This window comes from Camelus bactrianus, chromosome 20 (assembly GCF_048773025.1).
Source record: "Camelus bactrianus isolate YW-2024 breed Bactrian camel chromosome 20, ASM4877302v1, whole genome shotgun sequence".
NCBI classification, from domain to species: domain Eukaryota; kingdom Metazoa; phylum Chordata; class Mammalia; order Artiodactyla; family Camelidae; genus Camelus; species Camelus bactrianus.
This window is the reverse complement of record NC_133558.1, coordinates 2,446,046-2,463,920: the sequence shown is the minus strand read 5'-3', so window position 1 is coordinate 2,463,920 and position 17,875 is coordinate 2,446,046. Positions and strand designations below refer to the sequence as shown.

At 56.2% G+C, this 17,875-nt stretch overlaps 1 long non-coding RNA gene across 2 annotated transcripts; it reads left to right on the top strand.

Annotated features, from left to right (window-relative positions):
- Window positions 1–697: 697 nt before the first annotated feature.
- LOC141574186 (uncharacterized) lies at window positions 698–7,159 on the top strand. Of its 2 annotated transcripts, none has more exons than XR_012500921.1 (3): window positions 698–3,430; window positions 5,218–5,370; window positions 7,028–7,159. It is a non-coding gene; the product is annotated as an uncharacterized LOC141574186 (long non-coding RNA). The 2 variants fall into 2 exon arrangements; XR_012500922.1 differs by lacking the exon at window positions 698–3,430 and adding an exon at window positions 3,440–5,125.
- Window positions 7,160–17,875: the final 10,716 nt, after the last annotated feature.

The following is a 17,875-nucleotide window of genomic DNA, read 5'->3' as shown; positions in this document are numbered from 1 at the left end:
TGTGGGGCCGTCGGTAAGTTCCTGGAACTCTTCAAGCCTCAGTTTCTTCATCTATAAAACAAGGGTTGCACTAACTTGTTAAGTTGTCATGAGGATTAAATGAGATATTTTACGTGAAGGGCTTCACATACAGCCAGACACGTCACAGCTGGTCAATAAATGGAAGATAAGAATTCATTATTTTTTATAATCAAAGAACAGGGATAATAGATACTGTTTTTAAACCGCAGTCTGAAAGACATAAACTTTTTTTTTTAATATTTTAAAATTTTTCTCTATTTTTTAATGGAGGTCCTGGGGATTGAACCCAGGATCTCATGCATCCTAAGCATGCACTCTACCACGAAGCTATACCCTCCCCACGAAAGACATAAACTTATAACAGTATCTGTACTCAGCACCCACGTTTACTGAAGATGACAAAAAGGGCCAGTAAACTTCAGTGACGTTTTCTGTTACACCTGTATCTCATTAACCCCATCAGTGCTGATATGAAAAACAGCAGTCCGTATAATGTGTGATGAACGTTACCAACTCCACGGGTGACGTGTGCTGGGCAAAGGGGTTTGAAGCCCTGCCAGTGATTCTTGTCTCGTGGGTTGGGAGTCAATTATTTGAGACAGAAGAAAAGCTGTAACAAAGCAGAGCCTGATCAATTACCGATCAAGTCATCCGGGCAGCCAGTGGATAACGCTGGTCGCCTCGTATTTCCTAAACTGCGTAAGACTTTTTCTGCATTACGGATGGCGCCAGGGACTTGCATGACCCCCAGCTATGACCAGCCACAGCCGGTCGTCCTTGCTTTCCCTTCTTAGATGCGGCTCATTGTCCCCAGTGGCTCCGAGGAAGCACAGATCTCAGATGGTTGCTGCTTTCTGTGTACTGTTGGCTATTTTTTTTTAAAAAAACCTCACATGTGACTTTCAGGGTTTGATTAGTTTGGAGTTCACGGCAAACATCCCAGCTTACTTTGTCCGCAGCATTCTTGCAAAATGCCCTTAACTCCCCAAATCACGTTAAAACAAAACGCTGAAATGGGTGAGATGCACGCCCCTCTCAACAGTCCATTCAAAGCCTGTCTGTTGACAGTAGTGTCACCAGGGAAGGTCCTGAGAAGGCACAGCTGCCCTTAATGACTAACCCGTGAGAAGGGGCCCCCGACACTGCCAATGTTCCGGGCTCCCCCTCTAGGAACCATTCCAGGTTTTCCTCTTGCTGCACTGAAGCAGCACCTCCCTGTCTTTGCTTTGGATGAACCTGGTACAACTTTGTGATTTTCCTTCTCAGCCTTACCATTCTGGAGAGAAAGAGGCCACATTTTTGTTCCCTCTTATGGAAGGCTGTCAATCATTTGATTAATTTAGGCACCTCTCCAGGACTTTCTGGAGAGCCCTGAACAGTGTCAGCACACTCAGTGTGGTAACCGGTGTGTCAGCTGAGCGGGGATTTCTGAGGTCAGCATATCCTAATGGGTGGGTTTTATTCTCTTCCCGATTTCATCCCCAGCCGGACACTGGGGAAATAGCTTGGGAAAGGTTCCACAAGACCCGAAGGGCCTCTTAGACAGCCGCGAACCCAGCCCCATGGCAAGACAGTCGGGTAGTCAGACCTCAGGTATTACGTCCCGCGTCCCCACCTGATGCCCCGTCACTTCCTTCCTGCCGGCTCTGAGACCCTGTCCCATTGTCCCCTCACTGGCTTTACTCCGACCCCTGGGAGGGGCGGGCTGCTTTATTCTTGGTGTGTGGGTCAGATCCACTTTCTCCCCACCACCCCGCCCCATCCTAATTGGCCTTCATGAAAATTTACAACAGCAAAGAGATACTGGCAGAACTTCACGCAGAGCATCTGAGCCCCAACCAGTGTCCTTGAGAAATACCCTCTTCCACTTGTAAGACCCTCCCATCTCTTCAGAGTCTCAGGTAACTGTGGAGAGTGGAGACCAGTAAGTCTTGACAGTGAGTAAGTGTTCCTCCTACCAGCATCCCTGCCAACTAGCCTGGAACAGGAAGCAGAGTCACCGCGAGGGTCACAGCCCCCGTTTTGTCTTGACGTCAGCATCTCTTCTGCTTCTCCCTGGATAGTGACCATATGTCCAAATGCCCTCCTCCGCCTGCGGCTCATTTTGTCACCGCTGGGAGGACTGCCGGGGGAGCCTCCACATCTGTCTTTCTCTGGGGCCGTCCGGGGCTCCATGCCTCCGCAGCCACCACGTGGACTGTGTGCCCACAATTCAGGTGGCTGCCTTGGGTTATGGTCCCTTTATTTGTTTGAACAGAGTCACAGTCGGCCACTTCAGACAATGAGATAATCAATAGGGTTAGCCATTTGACATCCACAGATTTCCCCACACAGAGCCCGGTACCCGTGGAGAAACAGGACTTTAAAGAGTTTACGAGGCAGCTCAGACAAGCTAGTTGAAAATGCTGGCAGACAATTATATCTATATATAGGACTGACCCGGATCCGCCCCTGGCCGCGAGCTTTGATGCCATTCTTTGGGGCATTTTGAAGCCCTGGCCTCTTTCATCACTCAGTTCTGCTAAATGTTAGCGCTGCTTGTAAAGAACTCACTGGGTCCTTCATTGTGGTCTTGTTAGATTTCAGGGCAGCGACAGTGAGACAATAACACGGTCCCAGAGCCTCATGGGGCCACGGGTGAGCGTCGAGGCTCAGCTCTGCCCCGACCCGCTGTGCATCCTGCAGGTCGCGTTTAACCCCTTGGGTCTCTGTTTCCTCGTATGTAATTTTAAAGGACTAGATTAACAGCGAGGAGAGAAAATTGGCTTTAAAGGCAGGCAGAGCTGGGTTTTAACCCCGACTCCTGCCACTTTCTAGCCGGTCAAATTATTTAATGCTGACTTTGCTTCCTCTTCCGTGAAACAGGCAGTCATACCTACCGGGCTGGCCTGGGTGAGGGTTTAATAGGAAAACAATGCCCTAGACACACAGTAGGTCTTCAGTGAGTGCTGGGTTTTCCTTTGCTCTCGGAAGATTTGTCCAGCTCTGTTAGACACTGGATTCGGAGTCAGAAAACCCGGATTTACGTCTCAAGGGTCTCAGCGTGTACAGTTCACAAGGTGTCTCTGAGCCTCTGTACCCACATCTGTGTAATGGTCTTATCGCTCCTGGGAGCCAGTGGAGCCAGACGTGAAAGTGTTTGAAGACATAAAGCCTGTGCGAATCAGAATGCGGGGGCAGCCCCCCCAGTTCCCTCCCGGCTGTCACCGTCTCTCATCCGTGCACCCTCCTCACTGGAACCCGCTCTGCATCATTAAAAACCCCCAAGCACTGGGTACAGGTGAAATGTCCCTTCTCAAAGGGTCAACGTGGTAGTTTCCATTTCTCAGCCTGCCTTCTCAGCAAGCGTTCTGGAAACACCAGGCCAGCCGCCACCCAGCCCCGGAGGCTCCCGGAAGCCAGCTGCCAGGTGAGTAAGGTTTTCACGGATGTTCCCTGACCTCGGGCGCATCAGTGAGGAGGGAGGAGGAAGCCAGCCGGGCTCTAAAATCAACAGATGGTCCCCAGGGTGGAATCCCAGCGGGAATCCCAGGCCCCGGCGTGACGGGGACCTTGGTGTGGCAGGCCGGCTCTCAGAGGAGGGAGGGCATCACTTCCCAGATGTTCCTCCTGGCCTCTCGGAGCCCTGTGGCACCAGCCGTGTGTGGCCGTCCTCCACGAGGGGACACGCATGCCCTGTATTAACAGCGCCCCTCCCGCTGTGGAAACCCTGCCACTTCCCTCAAACGTTTCCCATTTCAGCCGTAACCTCTGGGTCCCGGCTCAGCGGCCGGGAGCCGGGCCCCTGGCACTTCTGGTACCTGGACACGCGTCTCATAAGTGGCTAGTTTTAGGGTGATAGAATCAAGTGCAGCCGTCCCTTTGCGACACAGCAGACAGACGACCAGGAAGGCGTTCAATTAGATTGAGGAGACTTTAGAACAGGTTTTCCTGGGGAATGTTTCCTAGATGTTTATGAAAGCCTGCGTTAATTACTCCATCTCGTGTTCGTGGAGATGGCTGCTTGTCTCCATAAAGAGGCGGTCGCACGCTCAGCCCAGGAGCTCGCTGTGCTGGCTTCACTGAGTCAGAGGGAGTGTCTGGTGCAGTCGCGCTGTGGCCTGGGGCACCTGCCTCCGGGGCTTCGTCCTCAGGGAGGGAAAGGGCGAGATAATTCCCCCAACCAGGGCTAATCTCAGAAGCCTGGGGTGCTTTCCACCGTGGGCAGGGGGCCGTAGGGGACGACGGCTGCATGGCCAGTCGGACACTACAGTTCAAGAGGCTTGTACAACCAGAGCATGTGCTGGGGATGTGGGAAACAGTGGGGAGACCCTGCTTCAGTGGCGGGGACCCAGGCACATGGCAGTCACCCCAAAATGGCCTTCTTTGAGGTCATTCTTTAAGTTGGAGTGGTGGCCAGGGGGCCACCATCCATACCAAAGCAAGCATGGGATAAAGACTCTGCTACAGAGGAAGCAACTTTGGTAGAGATGGGCTCGTGTTTCATGCCTGGTCCTGTCTCACTGGGGCCCCTGCTGGGGTGACTCAGCACCTCTTGTTCCTGCACCAGGTGGGGGACCTTTGTGTCCCCGCCGGCCCCACTGCCTCCTATTGGGCTCGTGGATTATGAGACATGGAAAGGGGCTCCTAGCGTGGGGACAAGCCTGGTATCGGGCACCCAGAGGCACCGTCTCACTGGATGCTCAGTGGGCATGTCCTGTGGCTCTGGCAGGACCTCCTCCTGGACCCTGCGGGCAGCTCGGCTGGCCTGACCCCTGGGAGCTGGTATAGCAGGCAGTGAACGCTGTGGCTGGGTGAAGGGTGGCCAGTGACTGCACCACCCCCCGACTAGTCCCCATGGGCTCACGCCGCTGATGAAAAGGAAACTGGACGACATCAAAGGCCAGTCAGGACTCTGAAAGAGTCTGTGGTTTCTGCTGACCTCAGCGAGCAAGCCTGGGAGAGCCAGCTTGATTGGAAGGAGGGGGAGAGGAAAACTGGGCCTGTGTGCAGGGCATCCTCGGAGAGAAGGGGGAGGGTGGGGTACAGGCCCTGCCCAGGCAGCTTCTGCTCTGCTCTCCAAGGCTCTCTGGCTCACGCACTCCCTCATCAAGCACCTGTCAGGGTCAGGCCCCCCAGGAGGTGGAGATGGAGGTGGCGCTCCCTGCCCTGGACTCTCCATTCATGCTCAGATGTTCTCACCTTGGTTGCACACAGGATCACCTGGGAGCTGAAAGATTTGATGCCTTCGGACCCCGAGTGCCTTCTGATGAGATTGGTCTGGGGACCAGGGACAGAGATCAGGACATCCGGGCAATGCTAGGTGCCACTGCAAAGGCGGAGTGGCCGGGAAGCACCGAGGGAGGCAAGGTGAGTCAGGAAGGGCCCTGGCTCGGAGGGCAGGGGCACAGAAGCTGTGTCTGGAGGCGCATGTGGGCCCTGGCCGGGGGGGGGGGGGGGGGGGGCGGGGGGCGGGACGGAGGGCCAGGCGGAGGGATGGGTGCAGAGCCGGAGCCGGAGCAGGAGCAGGGGGCGGGGGACGGGGAGCAGGGACGACCCTGAGCCGAGGCCGCTCAGCCTGCAGATCCCGCCCGTCTGGGCCGCAGGGGGCACACCTCACGTCACATCCTGAGCCCTCTGACCCGCAGCTCTGTCCCCACCCTGGGACCCCACCTCCCTGGCACCCTGGTTCCTCTCAGCACCGCCCTGCCTACTGGGCTCACGCCTTCCTCGCCCACAAGCCCGGACTCTCGCCCTCACCCGGCCCGCTGCGCTGAGCACGGCCGGGAGCGCAGCCCCGGGGTCTGCTTTGAGCCGGAGTGCCGGCTGAGCCGGCCGTCAGCCCCCAGGCCCCGCAGCGCCCGGTGCCCCAGGAGGGAGCCTCGGGGCCGCTGGCGGGGGAGGCGGGGGGGGGGGGCAGAGGCTGAGCGGGTGTGGCTTCAGGTCCTGTGTCCACCCCCTCCCTGTCCCCCCGCCCCCGTTCCATCGCGAGAACTGCACTTTCGCGGCTTCCATGTCCGGCTGCGGGGTTCCGCGCGAGGTTTTATTCGAGAACAAAAGGGCCCCTCTGCTCCGGGGACTCACAGAGGCTTGAGTTCCGGCCTCACCCCTTAGTACACGAGCAAGTGGCCTCTCGGCCTCAGCTCGTTCAGCTCTAAAATGGGGGTGAACACCGTCTGTGCCTCGTGGGCCGTGCGGGTTAACGCGCCCTGCGCGCAGCTGCCCTGAGCGTGGGACTCTCACCGCCCTGCGGGGCAGGGGGCCGCGGGGGCCGCGAGCGGGGCGATCGGATGATTAACTTTGTTAAGAAGTCGCTCTGGCGGAGGCTGGAAAGTGGACGGGGACAAGGGTGCTTAGGTGCAGCACAGAGAGGCTATTACAGGAAGTCATCCGTCCTCTGCGCAGAACAGGAAGAGGGCCTCAGGGCAGCGATGGCCGAGACGAAGAAGGAAATACGAAGGGAAATGTTCAGGCTGTCAGCAGGGCGGGCGACCTTGGCTGCGGGGGGCCCGAGGAGAAGGTGCTGGGGGGCCCTCGTCCCGTCTCAGGGGAGCACACTCTGGAGGTTTAGGGAGCAAACAACGTTTGTGGGAGCGTCATGACGGCGCGGGGCTGCGTCCCGGGTGCAGGTGGCCCCCCAGGCGGCGGACTCCAGAGCTGGGCGGAGAAGGGGTACAGACACCTGAGGAATTATCAGGCTGTAGTTGCTGAAGGTGTGAGAGTGAAGGAGGTCAGCAAGGAAAAGGGTGGAGAGTAAGAGATGACCGGGGACCGCATCCAGCAGGACGCAGGGTGTGGGAGGAGGACGGAGGGCCGGCGGAGGCACAAGAGTGTCTGAGAGCCTGAGGCTGCTGGGCCGGGCAGGGCTGGGGACAGACACGGGTGACATTGGCAGGCTCCTGCCAGGGCATCTCCTCAGGGGGTCGAAAGAGGACAGGAGCCCAATGGGCACTCATGGAATTAAGCCCTGACACCCCCACACACACCGCCTCTAGCTGGTACAGAACAGAATCCTTGCTGTCTGCAGTGTCCTCTGCAAACACAGCCCAAATCCAAGCTTCAGGGTTGCTGGAGGATGCCGAATCAAGGATGCTGAAATAGGATGCATACATTGACGACACACCATCTAGGTGACAACTTAGCACGCAGCAGAGGTAGGTTAGCAGATGGCCGAGGGAGGGGGCTGACCGTGCCCCCAGACCACCCCCACTGCTGGGACTCCCACTGCTGTGATCACTGCCACCCACGCCAGGTGCTGGGGACACAGCAGGTGCAGTGATGTTCACAGAACTGGACGGATGGAGATGCAGGCCAGGTTCAGATTCCTCCTGCTTCAGTGACCGAGACCTGCCCTGTGGAAGCGGCTCCTTTGTCCGAGGCCTGTGCGGGAACCCTGCCTGGCTTCCCTGGATGACTCCCTGGTCCGTGTTGCTCCTGGGACTTGCTCTGCAGTGTGGAGGAGAGGTCACTGGGGGGAACCTCTGAAAGCACAGTGATGGGCCCATCAGAGCCCTCGTCACCGTCTCTTTCCCTGAGGAGGGCAAGGGAGGAATGAATCCCAGAGAAGTGCTGCATTTCTCAGGCTAAGGTGTCTGGGGGGAGTGGCCGGCTGTGGCTCCCGGGTTCCTGGCAGCTTAGTTGGGCCCAGCTGTGCCCCCGGCCACGTCTCCACCAAGTGCCCCCCATGCGTCACAGGGAAACAGCCCTGGAGCACAGTTCCTCATTCTCTGCCTTCCTTTCAGAAGGAAATCAGCCAGGAGTGTGTTCCTCGATCCTTCACCACCATCATTAATGGTTCATCTGCAGAGGAAAATTTTGTTTTAGAAAATCTAACACTGTAAGTTGGAGGCAAGGAATATTACGAATGCCTGGGTCTGTTCACTCATCCCCTCATTTGTTTACTTGTTAATCCATTAAATGCTCTGGAACCCCGTGTACACTACAGGCATTGGGAACAGAGATGAGCAAGGCTGAGAGTCTAGAACAGGGAAGCAGCAGGTGAAATGTACACGTGCACATTTTCGCGGTGTCACGTGGACAGCGTGGGGTCGCGGTGTCCTGCCCGCCTGGGAGGATGTAAGTGCCACGAGGACAGAGCCTCACGTCTGTCCTGCTCACTGAAGCCTACAGGATCCTGGTGACCCATTTTCCCAAAGGATCCTTCTGTTGCTAAGATACTCATGTGTTTGATTTTAAGTTTTTATTATTGTTTAGTCATTTAAATATGTATTGACCAGCCAAGACATGGAAATGACCTAAATGTCCATCAACAGATGATCGAATAAAGAAGCTGTGGTTATATTTATACAATGGAATACTCCTCAGCTGTGAAAAAGAATAAAATAATGTCACTTGCAACAACATGGATGGACCTAGAGATTATCATACTAAGTGAAATCAGACCGAAAAAGACAAATATTGTACATTATCACTTACATGTGTAATCTAAAATATGACACAAATAAACTTACTTACAAAACAGAAACAGACTCACAGACATAGAAAACAAACCTATGGTTACCAAAGGGGAAAGGGGAGGGATAAAGTAGGCATTTGGGATTAACACATACACACTACTGTATATAAAATAGATAAACAACAAGGACTTACTGTACAGCACAGGGGGAAATATTCAATATCCTGTAATAAGCAATAATGGGAAAGAATATGAAAAAGAATACATGTATGTGTAACTGAACACTGTGCTGCACACCAGAAACTAACACAACCTGTAAGCCAACTATGCTTCAATTTTTAAAAAGTGTTTGAAAATAAATGCATACGTACATATTAACCCATAACCCAGATGAAATAACTTTGGGTGAGTAACCACTTTTTACTTCTTAGACCTGGAAGGGAAAATGGGGGTCAAAGGACACGCAGCAGCGATTAGAACACAGTCAGGAAAGTGCCAGGCCGCGTCTCGCTGTTCACGTTCTTCCCAGATGACTCCGTGGTGACCCTACGGCGACATAATACAATTAAGTAACATTCAGCTAATAACTTACGATGCTGCTTTTTTGAAAGAAGTGACTCCTAGCAGGGAGGGTGTAGCTCAGTGGTAGAGTATCTGCTTAGCATGCACGAGGACCTGGGTTCAATCCCCAGTACCGCCATTAAAAATAAGTAAGTAAATAAACAAACCTAATTACCCCCCCAAAAAGGCCAAAAAAAGTACCTTTTACTATGTTTGCAAAAGCACACTTGTGCCAAACTAGAATGATGGTAACCCTGCCTATGACTGAGCACCAAACACCACTCTGACATGTTCTTTCATTTTTCCAGCATCTCTGAGGTCTTTGCTCTCATGCACCCACTTGACAGCTGAGGAAACTGACCTCAGAAGCTAAGTGAGTATTCCCAAATCACGCAGGTCATAAACGGGGACCCAAGGATGTGAGCTCAGTTCAGTGCCTAAGCCAAGCTCACCAATAATGCTCCCTACTGCCCCTGAAGGGTGGGAAACATCGGGATTTTTAGTGCAAGGGACACCTGATGTGAGTCAGGGCAGCATCTGCGGACGTCTGACGGGCTGCTTTAGAAGACGTCACCTTCGATCACCTTACTCTTTGGTTAGAGTTTTTGGTGTGTTGGTTTTTGTCTTCTGCGACCCACTTCATTCTCACCATGTGCAGTCCCCGTGGGACTGTTATCAGGGTGCCCTCTGCTCCCCCAGCCAAAAGGTGGCATCCAAGCTGAGCTGGCCACCTAGCCCTCCCCGTGCAAGTCCTGGTGGTGAGCTGGGGGAGGCTGCCCCTGGCCCCAGGGTCCGAGGGACCAGCCAGGCGCTTCTGGTATTGAGATCCTCAGAGAGCCAGGGGTCAGCTCTCATAGCCTAATGTCCCTTGCATTTAGAGTTGGTTTACAGAGTGGGCTACTGGTGCTGGTAATTCAAGAATGCCAACTTACTTCTCCGCAGAAGAGGGGTCAATTTTCATGTGGTTTCAGCAGGATCAACTGGAACCAGCGAGCTGTGTGCTGCTGAGAGGCTGGTTCTGATTCCGAATTGGGGACGGGGCTAACAGTTCAGGAAGTAACGTTAGGAAGTAAACTCCCATTTTGGGGGCGTGTTCCGGCAGAAACGGCTGCAGCAGAAGGGATTTCCTCATCGGGTGGGCGCTTGGACTAAAGGTCCCTGAGACCCTTTTCCAGAAATGAGAATGTTGTTCTCTGTGTGTTCCCCTGGTCCGCGCTACACCTGAGAATGACCTAAGGACGGGCTTCTCCGACCTCTGTGTGTTAACAGGGACACCTCCGTCCACCAACACACAGTCCTAGTGACGCGTGACGTTTATTCGGAGCTCCCTGGTACCAGGCACTGTTTTCTTTCAGGTGCTTTGTATCTTCTAAATAATTTAACCCTCATAACCACCCATGAGATCTGTACTTAGTACTAGTTAGACGGGGAAACCAAGCCCATAGAAATAGGTGGTCGCAGAGCTGATAAGTAACAAAGCGAGGACAAGCACGAGGCAGCGCCCGGCCCTGAGCCCCTGAGCCGTGGAGCAGGAGCTGGAAGCATAGGCCTGCGTTTATTTGCAGGCACAACTGAACAAAGTCACCATCCAAGCCCACTACACCCACCCCACCCCGGGGAATCGGAGGCCTTACTCCTTCGGGATGGGCATCTCACGTGATGAATTCTGGATGGAAGATTCACCCTCAGTGCGAGGTGACAGTCCTTGCCTGGAGAAGGGGGCGAGGCTGGGGCCGTGCTGGGCTGGAGCTGACAGCGCGTCGCTTCTCAGTCCTGTGTCCAGTGGCCTCACGTCAGTAGCTTGAAATAGGCCACGAGGAGAATATTTACACCAAGACATTCAGCAAAGGCTATGAGCAGACACACGATTGAGAAGGAGCTTTTTCTCTGCTCCTGGTGGGTCCGGCTGCAGTAGGGGCAGTAACTGCCGTGTCTTGCTCTGACCTTGGGCCGTCAAGGTAGAAGGCTGCCTCCCAACCCTCCTCCCGGAGACCTTCTCCCCTGACCCAGGCGGCTGGTGGCCCGCCGCCCAGCAAGGGGCACACACGGCTCCGGCACCCAGCTTCTCTCAGCAAACCTCCGGGAGGCTCCTTTTAGAGCCGCGACGAGCCACGTGGTGCGATGGGGTTTGTCACCAGCCGTGACGCGGGCGCTCGGGGTTCAACGTGCACCTCCCGCTAACGTGTCGGGTGACCTCAGACAAGCCCACGGGCCGCGGCTCAGCCTCGTCCTCAGCGGAGCAGACCCGGCCGCACTCCCTGGCGTTCCCTAGAGCTTAGGGGCCGACCGGGCTCCGTAAAGCCAGGCCGCCTGCCTGTGCGGAAGCTAGCTCTCCGTGCCGGCGCGGCTCCGCCAGAGGGGGCCTGGGGGCCGCTTGGCGTCTGCGTCCTGAAAGCGGGAGAGGAGAGCGTGGGACGGGCAGGAGGGACGGAGACAAGGAGGGACTGCTAAGGAAGAGGGTGTTTAAGGGAGCGATGCCGCAGAGGCCGCGAGTAGCCGATGGAGCGTGCTCTGACCCCCTTATGAGCCCTTATGACTCATTGGTCGCTCTGGGCTCTGGCCAGAGAGATGGACCATTGCTCCAGATGAGGAACACACAGATGCCCCCGGGGGATGCGCTGGCCTGGACCCGCCTGCCTGTGCCCGAGTCCGCGCCCGCCTCCCCATCTCTGCCTCGTGCATCTCCCAGCCCCAGGGCTGGAAGGACTTTCTCTGGGGCTGACCTGTCGCCAGCTAGCTTCCCAGCCCTTTCATTCCTGTGTAACCCATTCCCTCAATTAAATGCCCTCCATTTGAAAGACCGAGAGCAGTTCCTCCTCCTGGCAGCCCTGAGTGGAGGACGGGGGTAAGCGCTGCCTGAGCACCGGCTGGCGTCCAGGCTTCGCTGCCGGTGGGACTAGGGAGATGGAGGCTCCAGCACATCCAGGGCCATCATTTGGGGAAGAAGTCACTTTCCTGTTTTGCTTTTGAAATGGCTCCCGTGTTGACAAATAATGACTCTGTCAATTCTCCTCCCTCATCAGAGGAGGCCCCTTGGGATAAAGATGTCTGTTCTGGGGCACAGAGGCCTGGAAGGAGTCCCTCCTTTAAGGTCCCTGGGCGGGTGTGTGGGCATGGTTGCCTGGATGCATGCTTGCGAGCTTGGGGGCGGTGTGGCTCGGTGCAGGACTGGAGAGAGAAGGCGAGACTGTCTCTTTGTAATGAAAGACTTCTGCCAAACGTCCTGGTTTGGAGGCTTTGGGCCGAGAAGGGCTGGAGCAGGGGTGCGTTGCCACGGCGATCCCCCAGCCCAGGAAGCCGGCTGTCGTCCACGTGCTCATCTCAAGCTCGGAGGGAAGGGTCTCCCCGCTTTCCCCCAGGGCCCCCAAAGACGAGTCCAGGCAGAGGGAGGCCCGCCTTTGCTCCGCTGTCAGACGGGGCACACGCTTGAGCTTCCACGAAGCCCAGCGGGAGGATTACCCTCCTGGTGGGTTAGACTAGGCTTTCGGGCAAGTGCGCGTGTCAGCGGGAGAGGAACTGATCAGAGCTCCGACAGGAATCCGGCGAACTCGGCGGCAGGCTCTCGACCTCACACGGTGCTTCTGGCTTTTCCCTAAACTACGTTCATTGTCCGTTACTGAGAATTTTACTGACGATCCCACGTGTACATGAGAAGGACTCCAGGGCTTGGAGGACACCCCCGATGCAGTGGACGGACGGGAGCTCAGACTCTGGCTCACACAACATGAACTCCGCCCCTTGGCCGCTTGCTCTCCACGTCGCTGCATCTCCCAGGGGCCAGCTCAGCAGAGGTGACAACCACGGGGTTGTCCAGGGACTGACGTGTCGGAGAGCCTGGACGTCTCTCTCCGCTGGGCGGTCTGTCCATCTCAGCTGCCGCCAGACGTTCACCCACGAGCGGTCTCTGACTGGCACGTTTTAAACTGCGGTGCACCAGGTGAGGGTGTCCGGGCGGGGCGGACAGAGGTCCCACTGCGGAAGCAGGGACGATGCAGACACGTCGCTTGACAGAAAGGCCTCCGTCCCTTTTATCTGCAGATGCAAATATGGCAGCAGCTTTCCACACCGTAGCCCAAGCGGGAAGCAGGCCAGCCGCTCACAGACTTAACGCTCAGGTCACCCTTAACACACCAGTTCACCCTTCGGGTCTTTATCCGCGAAGATTCTTCAGATGGTATCATTTCCCCTAAACGTCTTTCCATCTTGAGCATATGAACAGTCACACAGACCCGGATGCCATTCATCACATCGTTAGGCTGATGATGATGGGGGAGATTAAGGACCATAATCATAAACATAAAGCGTGTCTAGATATTCACGATTCACTGTGGTGGAACCACTTTATAGCTGTGTGTAAAATCCCCATCAGATTCTATTTAAATGTGTTTTAAAAAGTAATGTTCGGGTACGAATGGAGGTTTCTGTAGCAGTGGTTAACAGCAAGCACTAAAGCCTGTTGCTATGGGCACCATCAGGGGTACAGTTTGGCTCTTACCAGGGCCTCATTGGTCAGAGGCAAGAAGCCAAGAGGATGACTTTCTCCAGTAAGTTAGAACAGGGAGGTGAAGGGCAGGAGACGGTGGGGCGTGGGGGAACTTGCCCTGGTCGTTCTGAGCACCGTCTCTTTCCCTGGGACTTCGGTCTCCATCACAGCGGTGAGACTCTAGGACAGGTGTCCAGAATCGGCGTGAAGTCTGTGCAAAGCAGGGTGATTCCTCCTCAGTGGAATTACAAGTTGGCAAAGAAAGCAGCTGAGTGTCAGGGCGGGTCCCTCTGCCTTTCCGGGTCTGGGCTGTTCGCTGGAGCAGTAGCTCTGAGGGCTGCTGTGATGAGCAGCGTGTGAACTGAGTGGCTCGTTCATTCATTCAGTGTTACGGAAGCGTGTGGGGGCCCGGGGGGCCCAGAAGCAGAGGTCGGGAGCTCATGCTGGTTCGGGGCTGACAGACACACACTGCTGTATGTAAGGTGGGTAAACAGGGACCCTACTGGAGAGTCTGGGAACGCTGCTCAAGGCCCTGTAATAACCTGTGATGGAAAAGAATCTGAAAACGAGCATCTACGATGTATAAGTGAGTCACTATGCTGTGCACCCGAGACTAACACGACGTTGCATATGGACGCCACTTCAGTGGAACGGGGGAGAGTCTGGCCCGGGAGTGGAGGTGACGAACCCAGAAGGTGACCCTAACCCTAACCCTAACCCCCTGGATGGCAGCCGGGAAGCGAGGCCCACAAATGCTGCCAGGGCCTTATTCCTGGGCCATCACGCGTCAGTGGGGTTCCCAGAGGTGACAGAGAAGCGTGGGGCTCCGTGGGGCCTGAGGAAGGATGGAGGAAGGGCCCGGAGGGGGCTCCTGTGCCGACAGGGGTTGGCCGTTTTCATGAATCTGAAATGCTTTGTTTGCTAGCACTCCCTCTGAAAGAGTGGGTCACACAACCCGTTGGCCGGGCCAGCCTCAGGGCCCCCAGGCTGGGGGTGAGGAGGGCAGCCGGACTGGCGACTGGCGGGGAGGGAGGTGTGCCTGGAACTGCGCGTCACGCAGTGTTTGTAACCTGAGCCTGCCTCCCCCGTTGACTTACGTGAGAGTCCTCGCGCGGCGGTCACTTAGTGCCTGACGGCCCCGCTCGCTTTGAAGGGGGCTGTCAGAGCAGCCCCTGCCTCTCACACCCCACTGGTAACCACAGGATGCGTGCGTGCGCGCGCACACACACACACACACACACACACAAAGCCCCGAGCCCGGGGGGCTGGCGGCTTTTCAAGGAGGCCCGGGGCCGATCCTTCCAGGCCGTGAGCCATTATTTCCCAGGACTGCTGTTGTGAAAGTTCCGTCTTTCCTCTCTGGTCATGCCTGAAATATGGTTAAGCTCAGAAATAAAATAATAAGAATCTCAGGAAGGCATTTCACACCTTCATCTAAAACGCCCGAGCTCAGACCTCCACAGATACTTACTTGGCGCCTGGTAGCGCCTCACAATGTGGAGAAACACTGTTTATTTTCACTCTGCCTGTCTCTGAAAAGTATCTGTGGCAACTTTACAAAGAAGGGGAAGCAGGAGACGAGGTGTCCTGGTGGGAAAAAAGGTGCCCAGCACGACCTGTGGGACATCAGAGACCCTCCAGCCAAAGATCGAGTGAAAAATCTGCCATCGGCTCAGCCAGGGAGCCAGGGCACAAGCATGGCAACGCAGTTACACATAGTGCGGCCACGGGGATCTGATGGCCCCTAAGGCAGCGGCAGCATCAGAGGGGTGGGAGCAGAGGCCGTGGGGTCAGCCTTGAGGGGGGCCTGTGAGCCCAGCACTCACACAGCATCTGCTGCTCCAGCGCACCCGAGACCGCTGCTACAGAAGAAGAAACAGAGGGTCAAAGAGGTTTGTGTCTTGTAAGGTCTACACAGCCGGTCACAGAGGGATGGCCAAGTCAGGAGGAGGAAGACTCTGGAATTTAAGTTCAGGTTTGTAGGTGTGAGTCCCTACTGTTTCACCTCTGTTTGCCAAGTGCCATCAAAGGTTTGCAGATTGGAAAGACCACGACGGGACTGGAGTCTGGGAAGCCGGGATAGGAGGAGTCGGGAGACTGTGCCAGCAGGAGGCGACGGCTGGCTAGCAGAGCAGGACAGGCTTGTCCTGGGAATGAACCAGATCGTTACAGCCTCGGGGCTCACGTCCCAGGCCGGGGCTGTTCCCAGGACACGATGCTTTTGTGGTCTGGCCCGACCGTGGAGGCCCTTAAATGCCCTGCCAAGGGCTGAAACTTTATCCTGGAGTGGCAAGAACCCATTTAGATTCAAGTCTGATCAACAGCAGAATCATCTTAAGGGGAGGCTGCACTATTAAATACAGAACAAATCAGAAGGGTGTGGAAAAGCCGGGTTTCCTTCACCGAGGGTGAGATCTGAAACCCAGGTGTTCTTCCGCACCCCCACCCCCACCCCAGCCCCATGGGTAAAGGAGGAGGCCGCCACCTTTCCCGCCCTTTGCACACGTCCCCGTCCCTCGTGAGACAGGTGACCCTCGTGACTGCGGCTCAGGACGCACCTCAGACCCCTCATCTGCTCCACTCTCCCAGCGGCAGCGTCTTTCCGGCCACCTCTCACTGGTCCAGGGTGATTCAGCGTGTGCAGAGTGACATGAAATTCAAAGCAGAGCCGCCCGACCTCCCTCCCACAGGCCTATCCCGGGCTTTGGGCTCTGCCCCAGGACCACCAGGCAGGTGCCAGAGGCTGGCCATCTCCCTGCACCAGGGCCGGGAGCCCACCTGGAGGAAGCCCTGGCTGGACGTCCGTAAAAAGACTGGCAGCATCTCGGAGACGTTGGTTCGGCCACAGGGATGCGAAACAGACTTCGAGAGGGGCTCGGATGAGCCAGTGCTCAGCCAAGGCCAGAGGGAGGCCGGGCGTAGTGTTGGGAGCAGAGCTCAAAGAGCAAACGCTTCCCGGGGGGTGAAAAGGTGGATGCGGATGTGCCGACTTTTCACACGAAAGCCTCATTACTTCGTCTATGAAATTTTTTTTTGTTATTGAAGTGTAGTCGATTTACAATGTTGTGTCAACTTCTGGTGTCCAGCATAATATTTCAGTCATACACATACAGACATGTATTGTTTCTCACATTCTTTTCCACTGTAAGTTACCACAAGATATCGAATATAGTTCCCTGTGCTCTGCAGAAAAAGTTCGCTGTTGGTCATCTATGAAGTCCTGCTCTCTGATCGGGGCGTCTGAGCCAGGACGAAGGACCCGCTGACCCGCTGCCTCCGTCCATCCCCACACCCTTCCGGTCCCGAAACCAGCTCTTCAGCTCCGGGCTCACGCCCTCTCAGGGCCTCCCCCGCCTTCTCCCCCTCGCGCCTGGTCATCGGAGGAGCCCCCTCAAGCCCAGCACTAACGAGTGTGCAGTTGACTGCGATGTCGGCCACCGGCTCCAGCGTTTCCACCTCCTGCCACTGCAGGCCGGGTGGGGGTCTCCCCTGGGAACGCATGGACAGCTCAGGGGACCCAAGCTGGGCTCAAGGCCAAAACTGGGGGACTGGCTCCCCCATGCGGTTACACTCTGGTAAAGGGCCCCCCAAAGTGTCACAAAGTGTCACGGAAAGTTTTGTTCATATGCTCTGAACCCAGGACCCAGACAGGAATTCCAGGGAGCTTGGCTGGGATGGAGTCAAATAAAGGACGCCATGCTGCACTCAGCACCCCTGCGTCTCTCTGGCAAGGCTGTTCTGGGCCAAGATGCTCTCGGTATTTCTTACTTCCCTGCAGAGCTCTTCCCAGAGAATTTCCTCCTCCTCCCTGAGTCAGCTGAGGTCCCCAAGACCAGAGAAAGCATGAGAGAGATTTGCTGGAGGAAACACTTGTGAAGAAGGGGAGGGAGCAGGAACAGGAGGGGAGGGCCTTCATCCTGCGACACAGGTGTGACACCTGGGGAGGCAGGCGGCGAGGGGGTGCAGGCAGGGAGAACCTCACGACTCAGGCCCAAGAGTCCCAGCCTAGCCGGTAGGAAGTTGCTAAGTCAGAGCTGCCCTGATGGGGCCTCCCTTGAGGGCAGGGCGGCCTGGCTCTGGGACCCTCTGGGCACCCACCCTGGACCAGGTCAGCCACGCTCTCTGCAGAAGGTTCTCCGGGAGGGAGGTTTGAGCAGGGCCCCTCCCTGGCTGGCGTCCCGCCCCGGGCAGATAGAATGGTATCGGTTTGCTTCCTGTGCTGGGGCAGATTCCCAGCAGTGAGCCCGACTTGACTTCCACCCTGGGAGGACGCGGGCCCCCACCCTGGCGGGCCCCTGCCGGCCTCGGGTCCCGGCTTGGCAGGCAGGCCCTGGCCTGCCTGGACCCTCGCAGCGAAAAGCAGTGAGGGGCCTTTCGAACTGCAAACACCGGTAGCAGGTATGGGGGTCATAGTG